At 43.1% G+C, this 22338-nt stretch overlaps 1 pseudogene; it reads right to left on the bottom strand.

The window, feature by feature from the left end:
* Positions 1-344: 344 nt before the first annotated feature.
* On the bottom strand, positions 345-22106 carry LOC122916778 (annotated as a pseudogene).
* Positions 22107-22338: the final 232 nt, after the last annotated feature.

Below are 22338 nucleotides of genomic sequence, written 5' to 3'. Positions count from 1 at the left end.
TAACCCCCCAAAATGTAAATGTTTTAAATGCAGAACATCAGAGCAGAACCAAATAAAGAACCCCAGGACAAAACTGAGAAGGGCACTGTCAGGCTTTGTACAAGGGACTGGTGCCCTTGTAGAACCCAAAAGTGTTAACTACTAAGAGTTGAATGCGCTGCTTCCTTTTCCTGAGCACAAGGCCCAGCCCCAGTCCCGGTGCAGCACACAGAAGAAACTCTTTATTAGAAGAAACATTTATTGAGGAGGATTAATATTTTTGGTTGTGCTAAAGGTTGTTCTCATCAGAGGATATATTGTCATGAAAATTGTGAAGCTTTCTCAATAAGGACTGAATGATTTCTTTAGAGAAATTTTTCTCTCTGGAAGTGCTGGAGAAGCATTTTCTGCCTGAGTAGAAGAGTCAAATCGCTAAACACAATACTTTCGTCAGGGTCAACCCTGGTGGCCCAAAGGACCTGGAATATTTGATGCACAAAGGTGGGGCTTGGATGAGACACACACTCCCCAGAGGGCAAAGACAGGGGTTGACCCTGGCTTAATAGTTGATCCTTGAAATCTTCAGCTTACTGGGGATGTCTGAACATCTGTTGTGTCTCTGTTGTGTCTGACACTTGTAAGACGGTTCTGGTTAACACAGGCAGCTTCTTGGCTGCTGGATGTGAAACTTGCTGGTTTCTTTTGTTGTGGGTCAGAGAGAGCCCAGTAGTTGGAGTGAGGTCTCCTGTCAGACCTGTAGTTCCTCCTGCTGCTGGCTTAACTCTGAGGCCTCAGATCCGTACATATGTGTCAGCTTCTCTTCTAGGACATTCCCAAAGGAAGTGAGCTGGTGAGCTTCAGGAGGCTGATCACTCCCAAAAGCAGCTACGCTTTCAACTGGGTCTCGGTGCTGCAATAAGGTGGACATGAACTTGGTTTTTTGAGGGGGACATTCTTGATGCCATGTGGTTTTTTTCTTGGAATTCATCCACTGAGAAAATTGCCTTATTTTTTTCTGAAGTAACTCTCAAGAGGAAACTATTCGTTCTGTGACAGAACGAATTAGAGAGTGAGGAAGCACTCTCTAATGTTCTGTCCTCAGCATGGTAGCTCTCCTCTCTGCCTGCAGATGTCCCTACTCCTGAGTCCTCACTTCTGCATTTTCTTGCTTTGGGATCCTGAGGTCTCACTTTCTTTGCACTTTTACTTTGTGAGAAATTCGTAGGCTGGCCCTTACAGAAGGCCAGCTTCAAGTCCAAGGACTCCTCCTGCTGTTCTGTGCTAATTGTGCTGTCCTTCAGTTGGACGTGCAGCACCTGGGATGCATCCATGTCCCCGCTGCACACACTCTGGGACTGAGTGAGGGAGGCCTTGGAAGTCAAGCTATCTGAAGTAGGAGGCATGTCAGTGGGACATCCTTGAGCCTGGTTATGCTCCTCACTCTCCAGTTTAAACTTTCACTCACTCAGGATCTGTCTTTTCAGGTGTGATAGTTAAGAATCTTGGGGAACCCGTATTTTTGGTGAGGGGTGTTCCATGGTCAGGGCAGTTTCTACCTTGCTCATGTTGACATTTATCATTTTGGAGCTTCCCAACTCACTGGTTGTCAAGGTGTCCCAAGATTGGGGTTGAAGAGTACAGAGCTCCTTGGTGTCAAATACATCCCTGGACAGGTTGGACATGGCAAAAGTTTTAAATTCTTCTCCACCATCACTTTTTCCTATTCCATTTCTACTCTTTTACTGGAACTCACATTCTCATGCATGGACTCAGGTCCAGCCCCAGCTTGCCTTGTGGGTTCCTCTGGGCCACAGTGTGTTGTCGTGTACAATCTCACTGGGTTGCACTTGAGCTCTGATGCTGTAAGGGCTGAAAAGTCTGGCTGCCCCACTCAGCTATCTGGATACACTCTTCAGTCTTATGATCAGTGAAAGAGTGTGATGCCTTCAGGCCCCCCTGTCCTTCACTGATCACTGATGACATAGCGGGAATAACCCACAGTGGGGACTGACTTTATGGTTCTCACCTTGTTTCCCAAATAAGGTTTAGAGCTTCCCTCAAGGGGTTTAAAAAACTCAGCTTTGGAATCCACCCCAGAAATATACATGACTGAGGAGGGAAAGTCAAATTGGGGGAGAGACCATGTTTTGGCTTCTCTCAACATATAGAATTTTATGGATTCAAGAACCCTGACGGATAGACCCCACCTCTGACTCATGCGAAATCTAATAATATGGGCCTCTAGCACCTGTTGTATACTGGGATCAAGAAAAGAATGCTCAAGAGTGGTGCCCTGGCAGTAAACCCTACCCACCATTGTCTTTTTAGAATCTGTGTTTTCTGTAGTAGACTGGGAACTCCCAGAGAAAGGCAATGTATTGTCATCAGTCAGCCACGAATAACACACACCTATAGGAATCCTACCCACAGGGATCTGCCAAAACTTCTTGCTCATATGTAAACTAAGAATGCTTTTCATTTGATTCTGGTCTGTGTCCTTCCTTGAGACACTTAATAATTCATTCCCTGAGTGATTCCTTGAATGACACATACAGTTACTTGTCTCCAAGGCAGCCCTCAGACCCTTCAGTAGGTAGCATTCTGAGACCCTTTGTGGGCTGTCTTCTGAACTCTTCTCTAGGATATACCCAAGATTCCTCCTCATATCCTACCTTAGCTGGAATTTTGTTTGGACCCTGCTATCTGGAGATGACTTCTCAGGACCAGGTTTCAATGAGATAGAAATTGATTTAGATTGAATCACAGTTAAAGAGCAGTCTGGCAGTGGTGAAACAGATGGCATTGGTGGTGCATGATGAAAAGCAAATGAATCAGTGGGATTCCTCATCTGAGACAGATTTGGTAAGAGGTTGATACCCTGTGAAATGGTGGGGTCAAGAGCAGAGATGGTATTCAGAGGTAAAGTGGCCTTTGGTTGTCTGAGCATCATATGGTAGGAAAGAAGTCAAAGGAAGGGGTAGAGGTATGGAAAGGTTCCCTGGGAACAAAGAATCCTAGGCTTTTGGCTCTAGTGACAGGGAGTGCCCAGAGGAGAGAGAAAGAAAAAGTCAGTTAAAGGGGTTATTGGGTTAGGTGAGAAGATGGATGGGGTTTGGGGGAAAGGATCAGACAAAGAGGCTGGTATTAGGCTCCTAGAGCAACTGTAGAGAAGTCAAGAGATAAAGTGAATGATGAGTGAGTCACAGGAGCTGTAAAACCAAGGGGATCAGAGAAGGAGTAGAATCTTCTGGGGCCTCTGGGAACAGCAGCCAATTCACCTCAGCAGTTGTGCTGTTACACACCCCACAGTAGGGGTCTGGACATAACAGTTGATGAAAGTGGATGGTATCATGACGCCAGCCTAGGGGGTTGTGGGAGACAGGAGGTACAAAACTGAAACCAGGACCAGAACAAACATATGTGACCCTGGCTGGTCTGGCAAAGGTTGCCCCCCACCCACCAACATCCCCAAGACTTTCAAATTCTAACTCTGAGAATTTTCCATCTCACCTCAATTCCAGGCTTCCCTGAGGCCCTAGAAATACATAGACTCTGCTTAAAAGAGGGGTACAGGAAAGAATGTAATGTCTACTCACCTTTACAGAAGAGAAAGCACCTTTCTTGCCTCCCCTCCTTCTGACAAGTTCTCCACTCTAGGAAATCAGGAGAATGATGAAGATAGAAGCAAGAGATCTTATAAAAGCTTGAATAGAGTGTCTGTTAAAGATATCCTTGGTATATTGGACTTGGAGAGCTCCAAGAATTAGGATACAAGGTTGCATGGTGAATGATAATAATAAGACTTACATTATTTGATCATTCACAATGGGCTTTTGTGTGTATTATCTATCCCATGTGATACTGAAAACCACCTTATGTGGAACATAGGTCAATGGTTACCTCAAGGAAGAAGTTGAGTATCCATGATGTCACAGGTCTTTCAGAAAGTCTCAGAACTTCAGAAGTTCTGACTCTTAATGTCTCACATGGCCACCTATTACACAGCACCCATTGTCCAGATCCATTACTGCTTCATGCTCAGTCATGGTCAGAGCAGGGAATCTGAGGAGGGTTTTGCACTCTAACTGTGTTTCCATGAGCCTCTCCTCTGAGGCCTCTTTTTTCTGAGAGGGAATGTATCTGGCAGCTAGCATCCTCAGAGATTACGGACCTGAGCCCTCATGGAAAGGACAAGAAGGGTCAGCTTTGGAGAGCTCAGGTGGAATAGGCAGAACCTTACCTTTCCTTCTCTTGGCTCTTCCCTGATGCTAGAACAAAAAGAAAAGAATGAGGGGTGGGGACTCATCTCTCACTCTTCTCAGAAATGGAGACATTCTTTATCCAAGAGTACCAGGAATTTAATTTATAGAACTTTGTGTTCCTTGCTTTTCTCATCTTTTAAGGTTTTAAAAGATTTTTAATATTTCCTTTGAAAACCAAAGGAGGATTTTGTCTGGGAGGTCCACACTTGATATTCTCAGTCAGATTTTCTCAAACTAAATCCTGAGAGTCACATCTGTGCTCCCTTAGGTAGACCTGTATCCTAGGATATAGCTCAGACCCCAATCTCTTCTCAGAAGCTCAGCACTGTTCTCCTGATCAGCCCAACATGAAGGCAGGCTTGATTGAGTTATGCTTGACATGGGAATGTGACTCATGATCAAGACCTGGGAAAACTTGTTTCTTAAACAGTCCTCATATTCTCCATATAACCCATCCAGAACTGCAGAATCCCTGTGTATGGGATTTTCCCCAAGACCCACCACCATAGCCAAATAGACTATGAGTTTCAAGTAGAATCCTTAGCGCTTCCTTAATACTTCGCCCTATCAGATCTCTTTTCCTAGAGGAGTTAATGTCTATTCTTTCCTTAGACTTCCCATTTTAGGTGTTTCTCTGACCTACCAAACTCATTGAGAAGTATGAGAAGAGGGACAGGAAAATAAAGAGTCATTCTCTGAAGGGCATCTTCTGGCTCCAGATCTAAAGGCCTGGGAGTCATCTCTTCAGTCTGTGAAAGAAGCAAAATGCTGAATGGACTAAAAATCAATGACATTTCTTGGAACCATAGTGGCAAACCACTACCTCAAATCTTATGAGAGTGTCAGTGCAGAAAATCATACCTAAGATTTGCTTACCTGAAACAGAAGGCACTGGAGGCTCAACACAGCTCTCCTGGTAGGAACACTTAAACAGATTGCTGGAGGATGAATATGGGCTAGCACGAAAGTGAGAAAGTCCTGGGGTCACAATCTAATGGATGATTCCCATTTATGTATGGGTTATATTACCAGGAACCCAACCTGGTTCCCATAGTAAAGAGCTACAAAAAAAAAAGAAGAAAGAAAGAAAAAAAAAAATGAATGCTCTTGTTTCTGGCAGGGGAATGTAGTGTCTGAGAGAAAGGAGAAAGGTAACCTATTTTGAAAAAATTGTGAAATATTCCCAGAGAGTTTTCCATAACAGAAGTCTGCTCAGTTGGGAAAAGCCTACCAGAGCTTTATGCCCCATGGGAGAAGGTAAATTACCCAACTACAGCAGCCCCCTCTAGCTTTCCTCTCTCATCTGTAGAGTGGAAGAAAACAAAATAATAATCTCTGAAATACTAGTGAACATCACAATCCAGGAACATAAGGCCATTAAAAGACGAATGATTAATCATCTCCCCTCCCCTGACACCTTACTACAGTATTGACAGCTCTGGTGTAGGAACAGGATCATAGCTAAAAAGAGCTGCAAGGTATAGGTTTTATTTAGGGAGATTTAGGGAAACCTAAAGACCCTAAAGGAGACAAAGGACACTAGAGGAAATTGCAGCCTCTGAGATGTATAGCTACACTAAATATTAAAGACATGCCAACACCTAACCAGATTAACATAAGACTTCACATTAAAGGTCTCTTTATTTCAGTTCCCATTATCCAATACATCATGCTTGGATTTCATAGAAAAATTACAAGGCATGCTAAAAGGCAGGGAAAAGCAAACTGAGAAGACAAATGAAGTATCAGATGTACATTCAGATATGACATATTTCAGAATTCTCATACATAGAAGCTAAAATAACCACGATTATTCTGTTAATGGTTCTACTTGAAAAGGTAGACAGTATACAAAAGCAGATGATGCATGTAATCCAGGAAAGGAAAATTCTATGAAAGAATCAAAAGGAAATGTTAGAAAACAAAAGCAGTATGAAGAATGAAGAATGCCTTTGATTAACTCCTCTGTAGGTTGCATAAGGTCAAGGAAAGAATATGTGAGTCTGCATAAATGTCAGTAGAAACTTACCAAACTGAAATACAAAGAGGAAAATAATTTTCTTAATGCTAAAATCTAGAATATCCAAGAACTGTGTTTCAAACTATATAATAGATATGTAGAAGAAGAAAGAACAGAAAAAATGTTTGAAGTAATAATGGGCAAGGAGTTTCCAAGATTAATAACAGGTTAGTGATACATTGTAGAAGTTCAGAGTACACCAAGCAGGGAAATATTAAAAAAGTCTATACCTGGATATATCATATTCAAACTTATGAAAACAAAATATAAAATTTTGAAATAATCCAGAGGTAAATAAAAACCCTACCTCTAGAGGGAAAAAACATAAGAATTATGACCTATTATCATAAACCATGAAAGTAAGAGATTGGAGTGAAATGTTAAGTGTGGAAGAAAAAACCACCAATCCAAAATTTTATATCTAGTGATATTATGCTGCAAAAGTAAAAGAGAAATAAAATCTTAGAGAAATAAAAACAGGGAGTTCATCAGCAAAAGACCTTCCCTGCATAAATGTTAAAAGAAGTTCTTTGTCAAGAAAGAAAATAACTCAGATCTGCATAAAGGAAAGGAAGAGAAGTAATGAATGAGGATAAATAAAACTTTCATTCATCTTATTCTCAATTGACCTAGTAATAATAATGATAGTGTGTTGGGTGATTATAGCATATGGATAAGTGAAATGAATGGCATCAGTGGTACAAGGGACAGGAGGAATTGGACACTCCTGCACTATCTAATAAATGATATAACATTATATGAAAGTGGACTTAGAGTAGTTGTAAATATATATTACAAACTCTAAGACAATCACTAAAATATTTTTAAACAGAGAATAATTGATTGACTAACAAAAGTAAGAAAATAGAATTATATATAATGCTTTTTCAAAATCAGAAAAGGCAGAAAAAGAGGGGAAGGATAGGTATAATGAATTGCTATTCATTATAACAGTATGGACAAGGTAGAGATATTAATCCTACTATATTTAAACATCACTTGGGGCACCTGGGTGTTTCAGTAGGTTAAGTGGCTGCCTTCTGCACATGTCGTGATTCAAAGGTCCTGGGATTGAGCCCTGCATGGGGCTCCCGGCTCAGCAAAAAGCTTGCTTCTCCCTCTTCATATACCTGCTGCTCTGCCAATTTGCGCTCCCTCTCTCTATTAAATAAATAAATAAAATCTTTTAAAAAAATCACTAAATGGAAGTAGTCTAAATTCACCAATTAAAAAAGGAGACTGTTGGAGCACATTGGAAAAAAAAAAACAAGACCTAATTATATGTTGTCTATAAAATACTCACTTTAAATATGACACAGATAGATTAAAAACAAAGAGACACAGAAAAATGTACAATGCTAACATTAATGAAAAGAAAATAGGAGTAATTCTATTATTTTGGGCAAAGCAAACTTCACAACAAGGGAAATTATCAGGGGTAAAGAAGAGCATTACATAACAACAAAGAGGACAATTCTCCAAGAAGACAGAACACTCCTTAACAGGTACACATGTAACAACATAGTGTCAAAATAGGTGAGGCAAAAACTGGTATAATTGCAAGCAAATATGAATGAATCCACTGTTACTGTTGGAGACTTCAACAGTCCTTTTCAGAAATGGGCAGATTCAGCAGGCAGAAAACCAGTAAAGATATAGTTGACCCAAACAACATCATCAATCAACTTGCTCTAATTGACATTTATAAAATACCTCATCCAACCACAGAATACACATACTTCTCAAGCTCACATGGAACGTTCACTAAGATGGACCATATTCAGGGCCATAAAACACACCTTAACAAATATAAAATAGAAATCACACACAGTATGTTTTCAGACCATAGTAGACTTAAACTAGAAATCAACTACAGAAAGATAACTAGAAATCCCAATGTGTTTAGATTAGATTAAATGGCAACTACTAATACACAAGCCAAGAAAGGAGACTCAAAAGAAAAGAAATATTTTAAACCAAATGAAAATTAAAATTCAACTGAAGGGGTGCTTAAGTGGCTCAATCAGTTAAACATCTGGCTCTTAGTCTCAGCTCAGGTCTTGATCTCAGGATCATGAGTTGAAGCCCTGTCTTGGGCTCTACATTGAGCATAGACTCATAAAATAAATAAAATAGAATAAAAAATAAACTACTTAAAATTTGTAAGATTCAGCAAAAGCATCATTTGGAAGTTGTTTTGAATTCATCTATTTGAAAAGAAAGATTTAGTATCTTTGAGAGACTTTATTTACCTGATTGACATCCCTGTTTCCAAAATACTGGTAAACACAACTGCCTCTTTCGGTAGCACAGCACCAGAGGAAGGAGCCTCACCCGACCCAGGAAAGCAAGGATGGGAAGACTGAGCAGGTGTAATTGGAGTTCAGCCATGGTGTAGTAAGGCTTCTCAGACAAAGATTATTCACATAATTGCAAATGCACTCCTGCCTCAGGCAGCCGGGCATGGAGAATCCATGTGCTAGACTAGAGTTCCAGGCCCACATCACAGGGCTTTAGTACAGACACCAAAGGTTCCTGAGTGCTGGGGAGGGGACAGCACAGGAGAGAGAAACTCACATGCAACCCTTCCTCCACTATCCAGCCCAGCAGATGTGTCCATCCTTCCTGGCCTGTTAGATGCCTCCAGCCTACCTTCCTGCTCCACCTAGTCACATATCATATATTTACCTTAGTGAAATGTTCTCGGTCCCCTGTTATCCTGATATTACCTGAGACCCTTCTCTCTACTTGATGATCTCACTTTGGACCTCAATTCATCTCTGAAGGTTTGCTCTACCCCGGGATTTACACCCTCAAGAGCTACTCTGCTTTCAGCTGCAGCTCTCCCTCATGCATTTTTCCCTGTATGAAGCCAGAAATAGACTCAGCAGCAACCCCACCCCCATAGTGCCTCAAAAGTATCCCAAAGTACTGAATACCAAAAAGTATTCAAAAGTTCACTAAAAAGCATGAGAAAGCAGAACAGCCTGTACCAAGGAACAGAAAGCATGACAAAGAGGGAGACAAGGGCACGACACACCCATGGAACTGAGGCAAACAACTTAAAAACTTTTAGTAATTCTTTCATTTCCCCAAATTCCTCTTAGGCAATTCATGCCCTACAGGTTGCCTTCCACTAGTATAGTGTCTCTCCCTGCAGCTCCCTCTTCCCTCTCTGTCAAGTCCCCCTTCACCCCCCCAACATTTTTAAAGATTCCTTTATTTTTCAGAGCAAGTGTGCTGCATCACAGCAGACCAAACTAACCTTGATTTAGGAAGTGGGCTCCTCTAGCTTAATGTCTAATGAGCACAACTGTAACTACACCTAGCAATACCTTTTGGTTTTTTAAATGTCACCTATGTTTATTTCTTCCATGAAAACTGTTTTTCCCACATAGCTTCTACCTTTTCACCATAACACTTATAAGTGTTTTTTTCACTTAACACCAAATAAGGTGTTTACCTTATTGTGATCTCTACCAATGTGAAATGATAATGTTATTTTTGTTGGTGGTTATATGTATTTCTTCTCCCCATGTTACCTAGTCATTTAATAGTCAGAACCCTTATGGCTTCATTATTTAGATTATAAACTGTTGAAATTAAGCCCTGTATCATTTCCTTACTTGACTTACCTACATTCCCTCGCTGATGAATCAGTCTTGCCCTAGACACCCAATCCTTTCCCTTCCATATGAGGAGGGTTTGCCAGTAATGACAGCCTTCTTTTCCTCTCTTAACCTGTGTCCACAGCTTAACCATTGTCTGTCCCAAAGGAAAGTAAGGAAAGAACACTTCTAGCCCGCCCCATTTCACATACCCTCCTTTGACTGCAGGACATATTTCCATTAAGAAAAATCCCTCCACATATATTTGAATTTCTGGAATTGTTTTTAAATAGGCCCCTAGGACTCACAACTATAAAAACATTCTTTAAAGTCTGAGCAAGATAAGCTCCACCCCAAAAAATGTCCACATGAGAAGGGGTTATAATATGGCACATCGAACTGATTTTTCAAACCTGGCCTTGTTCTAAAAGAGGCTGAGAAACTGATCCCAATTAAAGGAAACTAAAGATACACAGCAACTGGATGTAATATATGATTCTAGACTAAATCCTGTAAGGAGGTTTACACACACACACACACACATTCAGAGGACATTACTTGATAAATTGATAAAAATGGAATTTGAGTGGGAGAATAGTTAGAAGTTTTACATCAATGTGAAATTTACCAAAGGAGATAACTGTGCTGTCAGAGAATATTCTTTTCATAAGAAATACAGTATGAAATATTCAGGGAGAAAGTGTGTGATGCATGACAAGTATTCTCAAATATTCAAGAATGTATGCATAATTTTCATATGCGTATATGTGTCTTCCTATAGGTAGAGAAGGGGAAGGAGAAAAGGAGAGAGAGATTGTAAACTGGTCAAAATCTTAATAGGTTAATCTGGATAAAGGGTATATGGCTTTACCGTCTATGGCTTTTCCATCTATGCAACTTTTCCACAACTTTATTTTCAAATGCATTTTAAAAATGAATTTAATCCAACCTTTGAGATTTCTGGCTTTGATTCCAGGAGCTTCTGCCTCCACCATACCCCAACCCCAGATGTGTGCAATGCCAACTTTAAAACAGTTGTCTCAAGTTCTGTCCAATGTAAGAAATGTGGGATCTTCTCTGCACATTTGAAACATACTAACATTTCAACAAGGTTTTACAAAATTGGCAAAGAGCACCCACACACACACAAAATTTTTTTAGAAATTATATGCAATATAAAACAAACAACAAAGAACAAAAATTCAACATCAACATTGCTTACTAACACCGAACACCTAATTTCCTTTTTCTCTAGTGCCACCAGGTTGCTCCTTTCCTGGGTTTTGCAGTGTGAATTGATTTGCCAGCACTATGTTTGCTCTGCTAGTCAGTTACCAGTCCTACACCAGATTTCCATCTTCCAAAAATGTGTTGACAACCTTTGGCCTTTATGCTCCCCTTCTTGTCCCCTTTAAGCATTTATTTTTAAGTCCTTTGTTTTAACAGCTTTATTGAAATACAGCTCACATACCATAAAATTCACTCATTTAACATGTATAATTCCTTGATTTTCAGTATATGCATCACCACAGTCAATTTTAAAACATTGTCATGACTTAAGAGAAACAAATCTGCAAACTTTTGCTATTATTCTCCTCTCCCCTCTCCCTCCAGCTCTAAGATGTACTACTTTCTGCTTCTAGATTTTCCTATTCTGGACATTGCATGTGAATGGAATCCTATGTGGTCATTAGTGACTGGCTTCTTTCATTTATGTGTTTTCAAGGTTCATCCCTGTTGTGGCATGGATTGGTCTTTTTTATTCCAAAAAATATTATACCATGGGGATATGTTATATTTTATTTACCCTTTCCTCAGTTGACAGATGTTTGAATTGCTTCCATCTTTTCACCTTTTAATAAGATAACTACAAACATTTGTTTACAAGTTTTTGTGTAGACCTATGTTTTCATTTCTCGTGAGTATATACCAAGATGTGGAACTGCTGAGTCCTATGTTAACCCTATGTCTAACATTTTAAGCAACTGCCACACTGTTTTCTAAAATAGCTGTACCATTTTTCATTCTCACCAACATTGCATGGGGGTTCTAATTTCTCCACATTCCCACCAACATTTGTATTCTTTTTTATTTTAGCCATCCTTGTGTGTGTGAAATTTTGGCAAATATTGATTTTTATTTGTATTTTTCTGATTGGTAATGATATTGAGCAGTTTTCATCTAATCTTTTATTTTTAATTCCATTTTGGAGAGAGGGGAGTGTTTGATCTACTTCATTTAAGGTGAAACACAGTAGTTTATTTGAAAAGTAACCAGACAATTTTTTTTCTAAATATTTGAAAACACAGAGTGTCAAATCTTTAACAACATATACAGTGTTCTTCTATATTTTTTGCATATTACAGTTACTGAGTGATTAAGGGACAGCGAAATTCTGCCCTGAATTTGCTCCGTAAGATTACTTCTTCTGTGGGGTTGAGGAATTCACTCAGATGGCTCCTCAGCGTTGACTATAAGGCAGAGCAGAACTGATTGCCAAAGCCTCTAAAGCCCAGTGCCTTTTTGTCACCAATGCTATGTACACCTGTTGTGAATAAGTGTGTTGCACGGGTGATAAATATCAAAGAAATGTGAGAGCTTTGACGTGGACACATAGCATATGTCTCAGAGATGGATGGCAAGGTGTTTTAAAGGGGCTTTTGCACTTATCACAGTGTATCACACCCGCCCAATGATAATAGTGCAAGTTGGGTGGCGGATATGTGGAAAATTATATTGTTCTGTGTACGCTTTGACAAGCTTAAACATTTCTGTAGTAAAAACCATTAAAAAAAAATGTTGGGTGCCTTATAAGGACAGGGAGGAGGGGTCAGAAGGAGGCCTGGCAAGGGTAGATCAGTCCTTCAAGACTGGAAGTTAGCTTTCTCTCAATAAAGACATTCAGAAAGTATATTTCCTTTGAGATTGGGAAGGAAACCTCTTTCCATATAATAGGAAGGAAGAGGAAAAGAAGAACGGGGAGATTTTTTTGGAAGGATTTTGTTTTGTTTTATTTTGTTTTGTGAGAAGCTCCATCACTACTTTCTTGCTCCTCTGTGAGCTGTGGTCCAGCACATCTGCTGGGCAAGTGAAGATGGCCTGAGTTTGAATAAAGTAAAGGAAATTTGAAATAGATCTGAGGGCCACCTGGCTGTCTCAGTCAGTTAAGAATCTGCCTGGTGTCTTGGGATTGAGTCCTGCTCCTTGCTTGGCAGAAAGTCTGCTTCTCCCTCTACCTCTGCCACTCCCCCTGATTGTGCTCCTGCTCACTCTCAAATGAAATTAAAAATAAAATAAATTCAAACTGAGAACACTGAGGAGAGAATATACTAAGAAATAGTGATCTAACTCCATTTATTTTGTTCAAGTTAGTAAGTCTTGGATAAGTATTTGTGGAGTGAATGAATGACTTCCAGGTAGTGCTGGGGCTGAATGTCATGTGGCATCAGTAGACTCAATTTTGAGTAGACTCAGTTTTGACATGGGATATTTAATCCAACAATAATCAGTTACATACAGAAAGGCTTTTCTAAAATAGGCAGAGAGACAAGATTTTGCCAGACAGGAAGGACTGAAGGGGATTAGATACGGTCGTTCACTTGTACTGGAGCCCGTTTTTGTTTTTGTTTTTGTTTTAATTGAAGAGTGGCTGATGTAATATCACATTAGGGTCAGATATACAACTCTATACTTTGCTGTGCTCATCACAACTGCAGCTACCACATGTCACCAGATAATGCTGTTGGAGTACCATGGACTCTATTTCCTATGCTGGACTGGTGCTTTTTACATGGTTACCCAACAAGCCATCAGTGACATCAGTGAGGAAAGGAAGAATAAGGTCTTGCTGGATAGGCAAGAAGTGGAAAGTGGATAATGTGAAGTAGAAAAATTAACAGGGACATATAAGCTGGAAGGACAGGGGCATGAGGCAGAGAGACAGAATGTCAGACTATAGTATTCCCAGTGGCAGAAGTATTGCCGGTAATAAGCTCTATGGGTGGTGGGAAGTGCACTGGATTTTCCATAATGGACTCTAAGATGAGATTATGTAGGAACAGGCAGGCTGGGTTACTGGCTGGTCTGTCTGCATAGATGTTAGAGCTGCCTGTACACCTTCCTCACCTCTTCAGGTTCCCTGCCCGGGGGCCCATACCACCTATTGTCCCCCTCAGGGCCTCCACAGTGTCAAATCTGCATTCTTTCTGTGACCCCAACATTCAGATAGTGTAGGGTCCATGATAACCTGGATGAGAAGCTACAAGTGTGGTAGTGAGAGAGATCATGGACACCTGGTTTTCTGTTTTAGCCCTGGGCAGCCCTGAGACTGTCCAGAAGACTACCTCAGGTGTTCTCTAATACTCACCCCATTTTGAGTCCCACTCTGAGATGGAGTTGCCTTCCCTCCAGAGCCCTATTGTAAGTGTGGGAATGTGTGCAGTCTTGCCTCTCCCTAAAAAGAAGCATTCCATAGAGTTCCATGATAATCCCCCAAACATCTGTATCCTGGTGCACAGTCTATTACTCACCTCTGGTTCATAAGTTGCACGTGTTCTGGGGAAGAGCTACCATGGCTCCACTAAGGCCGTGAATATTGAAGGTGGCATACCGCCATGCTAGCCATAGTAAAGGCCGTATCTTATATATTGTCATCGAGTGTGGATGGAAGGCAGGCACCAAGATCACCTTCCCCCAAAGGGAATGCCATGCCTGACAGCCTGCAGGTATTGCTTGCATACTCAAGGAACAGAACCATGCCTTTTTGGTATAAGGCATCGGTAGGCTCTGCCAGATTCCAGTCTGCCTCAAAGTGGTGGTGCCTGGATCAGACTGAGGAAGGAGGGGAGTAGGACAGGGTCCTGTGAAGGGGATGATTAGACATAAACTTTTGTTCCACCAGCAAGGTCTCTCACCTTTTCATTTCTACAAAGGTTTCTTATCCTGGAAGGTGGTAGCTGCCTAGTCTACATTTCTACCACTAACAGCTAAGTGACGCTTTTGTTCTGCAAAAAACATCCTCAGTCCAGCAGCCTGAAGAAACACCCAGGGAAGGGAAGCACTTCCAGTGGGGAAATCTCAGTATCAAGTTTAATGTGACTCACAGGACAGACTCAAGCAGCATCTAGGCTGTTCTTCAACCCTACCCCAACCAGGCCAAGATCAACCCAGACAACACCTCCCCCCACAAAACACTCCCATTCAGAGTTCATCTACCTGTGGGATCCTCTGATCACTGACTAATGATTAAGCTACTGTAACACAATAACAGTGAAGAAACAACAGTGGCTTTATCATTTTCTGAAAACTATACCTGTCTTTGATCCTCCTCAGATATAGAAGACTTGCTGTAAAGGGTGTAAAACATTCAATGAGGGGAGAGGTGTGAGCTACTATACATTTTCAGTAAGGCTAAGCCATGGGACAGGAGAGAGGGCCCATCTCCTCAAACTTCATCAGAGAGGGAATGGGCTTTTGGGGACTTTTGGGGGCACATGATACATATTTCCCAAGAGGTCCAGAAGATTGGTCACCTTTTAGAAGCTGAAGGAAGCAATAACAGCTGAACTGAGTTCCCCAAAACCCATGCTCCCAAGACAGTACACAGAACAGACATCACTTTATTAGAGAAATATTTATTCCTCACAAGGGATTGTTTTGGGGTAGGAAATGTCCCCCCAAACCCTCTTACTGGAAACTACGGAGAAGTTTTCTGTCTAAATAGTAGACACGCATCTCTGCACACAGTGCCTTTAGGAGTCGTGAGAGTGGCCAGAGGCCACTGGGTAGCCTGATGCCCGCAGGTGGACTTTGGGTGGGGTGCAGGCTCCCTGTGTGGCATGGAGAGGGGATACTTTTGATGTGGTAGCTGGTCCTTAAATGCCTCAACTTTCTGGAGCTGTCTGTCCTTGTTTCTGAGCTGTCTGTTACTTCCAGTAAGGCCTTGGCCAGCAAAGATAGCTTCTTGCTGGCAGAACATGGTATTTGTGGGCAAATACCCTATTCCTTATGGGCGGGAACCCTGTAGTTGAAAGGATACCCTGGGGCAGGCTGTGCCTGGGCCTGCACTTGTGCTTTCTGCTGAGTTTTCCAAAATTTGGTTGGGAGGGAATGGGCTGCTGAGGGCAGGTGCTGCCTGTTGCATGCTGACGCCCCATTCTCTCCTCTTGGAACTTCCCAACAGCTGTCATGATTTTCTGAGCTTCAGGCATCCCAGTAAAGGCAGCTCTACCTTTAAGTAGGCCTCTGCTTTCCACAGATGATAGGGGACTGGGCTTCTCCTGGGAGTTTTCTTGCCTTTTGCATTTTATCCCAGGAGTAAGCCATTGCAAAAATTCCTTCATTTTTTTACTGAAAAGGCTTTCAGAAGGAGGCTGACCCTTCCATGAAAGGCTTTCAGGAGGCAGCTGACCCTTCTGTGATAGGGTCTGGGAAGGCTCTCTTCCCAGCTTTACCCTCAATACCGCACCCTGAGTAGGGAACCTCTTCTTCACTGCCACATCTTTAGTAAGGAAACTGTTCTCAGTTGGGATGTTCCCAGTCCTGCATCCCCTCCACCATGCTCTTGTGCCTTGGAAACCGGAGTCCTCATGGTCTTTGCAGCAGGTGGAGGATTCTTATTCTGCCACTTCCTTATGACATGCTTAGGGACCCAGGGCTCCTGCTGTTGTTCCATAATAATTCCTGTGTCCTCTGGATGGACACGCAGCACCTGGGAAGCTCTCGTGTCCCCGTGGAAGACACCCTGAGTCAGTGAGGCCTTATAAGTCAAATGATCTGAGGCAGGGGGCAGGCCAGTGTATTGGGCTTGGGCCTGGTCATGCTCCCTGTCCTCCAGCGTAAGCCTTAACTCATGCAAGACTTGTTCTTTGAGATTCAATGATTTAGGATCTTGCGGAATTGATATGTTTGGTGGGATGGTGGTTTTTGACTTGATGCTCATTCCCCTGTATAATTTGGGAGCTAACTGTCTTGTTGGTTGTCAAGATACTAGGTTGTGATAGATGAGTATGAAATTCCTTGATCCTGAATATCTCCCTGGACTCTGTGGGCCCAACAGGTTCTGGATTCTTCATCTTTATGCCTTGTTGCCCTCCTCTTCTACCACTGGAATTTGCACTCTTACCCTTTGGCTCATATCTGAACGCACCTTGCCTTGTAGGCATCCTTGGGGGACATCTGTTGCCTATGGTGTCATGTCTGACAGATATAAGAGTCTGGCTGCCATCCTTAGTTTTTGGAACATCCTCTGCAAACTGATGGTTGATATTAGAGGATGAATGCCTCAGAAGTCCCTGTTCTTCCTTGCTCACAGTTGAGGTGGCAGGGAGAGGATAATCCGGGATGGGAGCTGAATTTGCTGTTCCTGCTTTCTCTCCATGGAGAGATTTCAAGCTTGCATCAAGGGAGTATGTGGACTCTTGATTTAAAGATCTGTATGGATTCAAGGACCCTAGGGGGAAGGCCCCACGTCACCCTCTTATTAAGCCTTTTAATATGGGCTTCCAGCTTCTGTTCTGCACTAGGTTCAACAGAGGGAAGCTCCTGGAAGGTATTCAGGGAGTAGTCCTCAACCTCTGATGCTGGCAAACTTCCCTGATTTATTTCAGTCTGGGATCTCTCAGAAAGAAGTGATGTCTGCTTCATAGTATGCCATGAATTATGCACAATCCCAAGCAACTGACCCTCACTGATTTCCTTGGACTTTCTGCGTAAATGTATCTTCAGGGCATTTTCAGTTGTCTCTGACCCATAGTCTCCACAGACACCATGGAGTTGTTCACTGATGGGCTCCTAAGTTCTTTCTCAGAATCATACCCCATATCTTATCTGAAGGGCCAACTGGGTCACTCAGCAGATCATCTTTTGGTCCATTCTCTGTGTCCCTGATCCTCCTACAGGTCATCTCTGTACTTTGCCAGGTCACTGTCCTCTAGCAGAAGAATTTCTGGGTCCTTATACAATTTTTGCCATACTCCATCTGATCTGACTCTTACTGGAGATTCCTGAGCATCCACAATGGCACTGAGACTCAGGTAGCTGTGGAAAAGTACTCGGACCGCACCTCAGTGTGAGACACTCATACATACTGCAGGGCAGGTCCCACCGGTGTTGGATGAGCCTCTTTCGAAAGTGACTCTCTAGTTTTCTCCGAAGCTCTTTATTCAGAGGAAACTGTCCAGGAGGGACAGAGATTACAACTTGTGCCTTGGTGGCCTTGTGGCTGAGAGAAGGGTTAGGAGCTGAAGGACAGTAGTCCTCTAGGGATTGTTGGACTACAGTGGGTAAATCCCACATGTTTCTGTACCTTCTGCAACATGTTCCATTCCAGATGTTGCATTTCTGTTGACATGAGACTCTTGGATTCATTCTGAGGTCTGTGAAAACACATTCCACTGATCTTGATGTCGGGTAGGGGACCAGATGGCAGGATTGGGAGTGGGGATTGAAGGTGGGCCTGGGGCTGGACATGAGGGATAGGTAGGGGCTGGGTTTGAGGCAGGAGTTGAGGCAGGTTCTCAGGCAAGGATGGAAGAAGTGGATGGGGAACTACTGGGCATTCCTGCTCTGGGGAGGCATTCGAGATGTTATCTGAGGCATCCGAGATGTTATCTGAGGCATCAGCAGCAGGGAAGAAGGACTCACTATGTGGAGTTTGGAGACCCCAGAAGAACTGGATGGGGGTGTGATATAAATGGCCCTCCTCCAAAGTTGTAGGATATGGGCACTGCTGATGCATATGCAGCTCCTTTGATTGGTCTTTGCTGCTCCAGAAAGGAAGGGAGGATGCCAAATCATGCTTATCAGCAGTTGTTTGCTTTGGAAAAGAACCCTTTGTTTCCTTCCACCTGAGGAAGTCACACCTCTTTAGGACTTGTTTCTCTAGAAGTGCCAGGGCATCAGGGCTGAGAAGTGAGAAGTTACCAGGCTCTACAAGGTTGGCTGCAGGGTCTCCCCTGGAAGAAGCCTCTGAAGAATGGAGGGCCAGAAACTCTTGATGGAAATCACATGGAGCCAGGGTTGAAGGGAAGAAGTCTTTGGCATGAGTTTGCCACAAAGGGAGGTCTAAAATTGACAGGTTGGAGGGGTCAATGCCTGTGATTGTTGGGACATAAGTAGACAACCCAGAGCTCTGTGGGGGTGAGCTCTCTGGAACAGGCTTCCTTGAGATGGAAATCGGTTTAGATGGAGTCACAGTTAAATTGCAGTCTGGCGGTGGTGAAGCTGACCGGGTTGGTCATTAGTGATGATGAGCAAAGGGCTCAGTGGGATTCACCCTCTGGGACAACTCCAGTAAGGGGCTGACATCTGAGGAAAAGGTAGGGTCCAGAAAGAAGATGGTATTTAGAGACACTGTCTCTGTTTGGACACTCTGGTCTACTAAATGGGCATGATGTGGTAGGATAGGAGGTGGAAAGGCAGGGGGCTGGGCTGGGAAATGGTCCATTGGGAATTTGGAATCCAAGGGAGGAAAGGGCTCTAGTGGCAACAATCACCCAGTGGTGAGGGTGGAAAGAAATCAGCCACAGGGATCACTGGGTTAGGTGAGAAGATGGAGGCAGGTGGTGGGGAAGGCTCAGGCAGCGAAGCTGGTATTAGCTCTCCTGGAGGGACTGCTGAGAAGTCAGTGGAGAGAGTGAACGATGAAGAAGTCACAGGAGCTGTGGAAGCCAAGGGAGTAGAATCTTCCAGAGCCTGCTGGAACAGCAGCTGATTGATCTCAACAGTTGTGCTATTACATACCTCACAGGAGGGTCTGGACATAACAGTTGATGAAAGTGGATGGTATCATGATGCCGGCAGAGGGAGCTGCAGGAGACAGGAGGTACAAAACTGCAGCCAGGACCAGAACAAGGGGACGAGACCACACAGGCCTGACAAGGGAGGGGCCACCTGAAGCCTGATGCCCCTTCACAGTGCCCCACCTTTATGACTTCACAGTGTACTCAGTAAGCCTTCACCCCAATATCTGTTCCTCGGGCTACCCCCTTCCATGGCTATGACAGACTGCAGTGAATCCTGCAATTGCATAAAACGTGCTCTAAGAGGCAACAGGATAGAGGGGAAAGACTGGTCACCTTTTTAAACAGAGATCAGCTTCCGGGTCTCCTCCACTTCCCGTTGGTACCATCTGTCATCTGGGGAAACAGGAGAATGAGTTATATAGTGAAAGTAGAAACATAGGTATGAATACAGGAGTCCCCTTATGGAACAGCCTTGGGATGTTGGACTCTGAAAGCCCCAATAATCAATAGATGAGAGCAAATGGCCAATGATGTGAAGCTGGTTAGTAATCTTGCTTCCTGTATAAAGTACTTTCATGTAAATTATCCATTTGATGATCAGACCACCTCTGTGAAGCAGAGAGGTCAGTGGTTACCTCACGGAAGGCTCCTGAGTATCCATGATGTCACAGAGCTTTCACAAAGTCAGGAAACAGACATTCTGACTCGAAATCTCACACGACCACTTATTGGGCAGCACTCATTGTCCAGCTCCATCACTGCTTCATGCTCAGTAATGGTCAGAGCAGGGAATCTGAGAACGGTTTTGCACTCTGGCTGCATTTCCATGAGCCTCTCCTCTGAGGCCTCTGTTTTCTGAGAGGGAATGTATCTAGAGGCTCACATCCTCAGAGTTCATGGACTGGGCCCTCATGTAGAGGACAGCAAGGATCAGACTTGGAGAGCTCAGGTGGAATAGGCAGAACCTTACCTTCCAGAGTCCCACCTTTCCTCCTCCTCTTGGCTCTGCCCTGACTCTAGAAGAAAAATGAAAAGAATGAGGGGGGTTGGGACCCATGTCTTACTCTTCTCTCAGAAATGGAAACATTCTTTATCCAAGAACTCTAGGAATTTAATAGAACTTTGTGTTCCTTGCTTTTTTCAGTTTTTAAGGTGGTAAAATGTGTCAATACTTACTTCTTTGAAAAACTCAGGGGACGACTTTCTCTGGGAGGTCCACACTTGGTATTCTCAGAAGTCCTTTGTTCAATGAGGACATAGAAAATGAAGCCTAATAGTCACATCTGTGCTGCCTCAGGTAGGACCCTCTTTCCTAGGTCATATCTCAGACCCACTGTCTTCTCAGAGGCTGAGAGGCTTGATCGAGTGATGCTGGACATGGGAATGTGACTCGATATGGTCGAGTGCTGGGAAGCTTTGTTCTCTTACACAGACCCCATCCTCTCAAAATCACCCAATCCAGGACTACAGATTCCCTGTGTTTGGGATTTTATCCAAGAACCACCGCCATACCCAGATAGACTGTAGTTTCAAGTAGAAACCTTAGTCTTTTCTTAACCCTTACCCCTGCCAGGCCTCTTTTCCTAGAGGAGTGAATGTCTCTTCTCTTAAGACTTCCCATTTTAGGTGTTTAACCACTCTACCAAACTCCTTTTAAAACCTGGGATTAGGGTCCCTGGATGGCTTATTTGGTTAATTGTCTACCTTGGGCTCAGGTCAGGATTCAGGGTCTTGGGATCTAGCCCCACATTGCACTCCCTGCTTAGCTCTCCCTCTGCCCCTCTACTTCACTTGTGCTCTCTTGCTTTCTCTTAAAGAAAATCTCTTAAAAAAAAAAAAAGAATAAAATTTGGGATTAGAAATGGAAACCATAACATCTGTGTTGAGGGCTCCCCCCAGGATTCCTTACCTTTTTGGTGGGTTTGGTTTTCCAAGTTGGTAATGGAATCCCCACCAGGTAGCACAGGAACAGGAGGAGCAATCCCAACCCACACAGGAAGGTGAAGTTGGGATCAGTCTCCAAAGCTCAGACATGGTTTGGTATTGCTATTCAGTAATGAAAGAACATTCTAGTCTTCAAACTCCATAGTCTGAATCACAAGACAGCCTATACTGTGCACACACTGAATATATATTCTCCCCAGGCTTACATCACAGAGCACTGTCACAAAGAGTTTCTGAGGGTGGGGGAGGTGACAGTTGACAAAACAATGTGTGTCCACAGTCCCTCCCCCACCCACTAGCTCAGAAGATCCCTCCTAGGTCCTTCAGGTCTGCCATCCTATTTTCCTACTACTTTTCATCATTTATGAAACTTATGAAATTTTCTGTTTGTTCCATGTATAATTCATATATTACTTGGGTCCCTCTTTACTGTTTCAGACATTGACTTGGGTCTTACCAGGTCTGTGCCTTGAATGTCTGCAAGACTACCTGGAATTTTTGCTTGTACCCTGACATTTACACTCATGATCACATAGGTCCTCAGATCCATCTTTCATATAGAATGTGTTTGCCTGGGGGGTGCTTGGGTGGCTCAGTGGCTTAAAGCCTGTGCATTCAGCTCAGGTCATGATCTCAGGGGCCTGGGATGGAGCCCCACACTGGGGGGGGTCTCTGCACGGCAGGGAGCCTGCTTCCTCCTCTCTCTCTCTCTCTCTGCCTGCCTCTCTTGCCTACTTGTGTTCTGTCAAATAAACATATAAAATCTTAAAAAAAAAAATGTG

The sequence above is a fragment of the Neovison vison genome, chromosome 9 (genome assembly GCF_020171115.1).
Source record: "Neovison vison isolate M4711 chromosome 9, ASM_NN_V1, whole genome shotgun sequence".
Classification (NCBI taxonomy): domain Eukaryota; kingdom Metazoa; phylum Chordata; class Mammalia; order Carnivora; family Mustelidae; genus Neogale; species Neogale vison.
The sequence above is the reverse complement of the archived record's forward strand: the minus strand, read 5'-3'. Positions and strand labels throughout refer to the sequence as shown.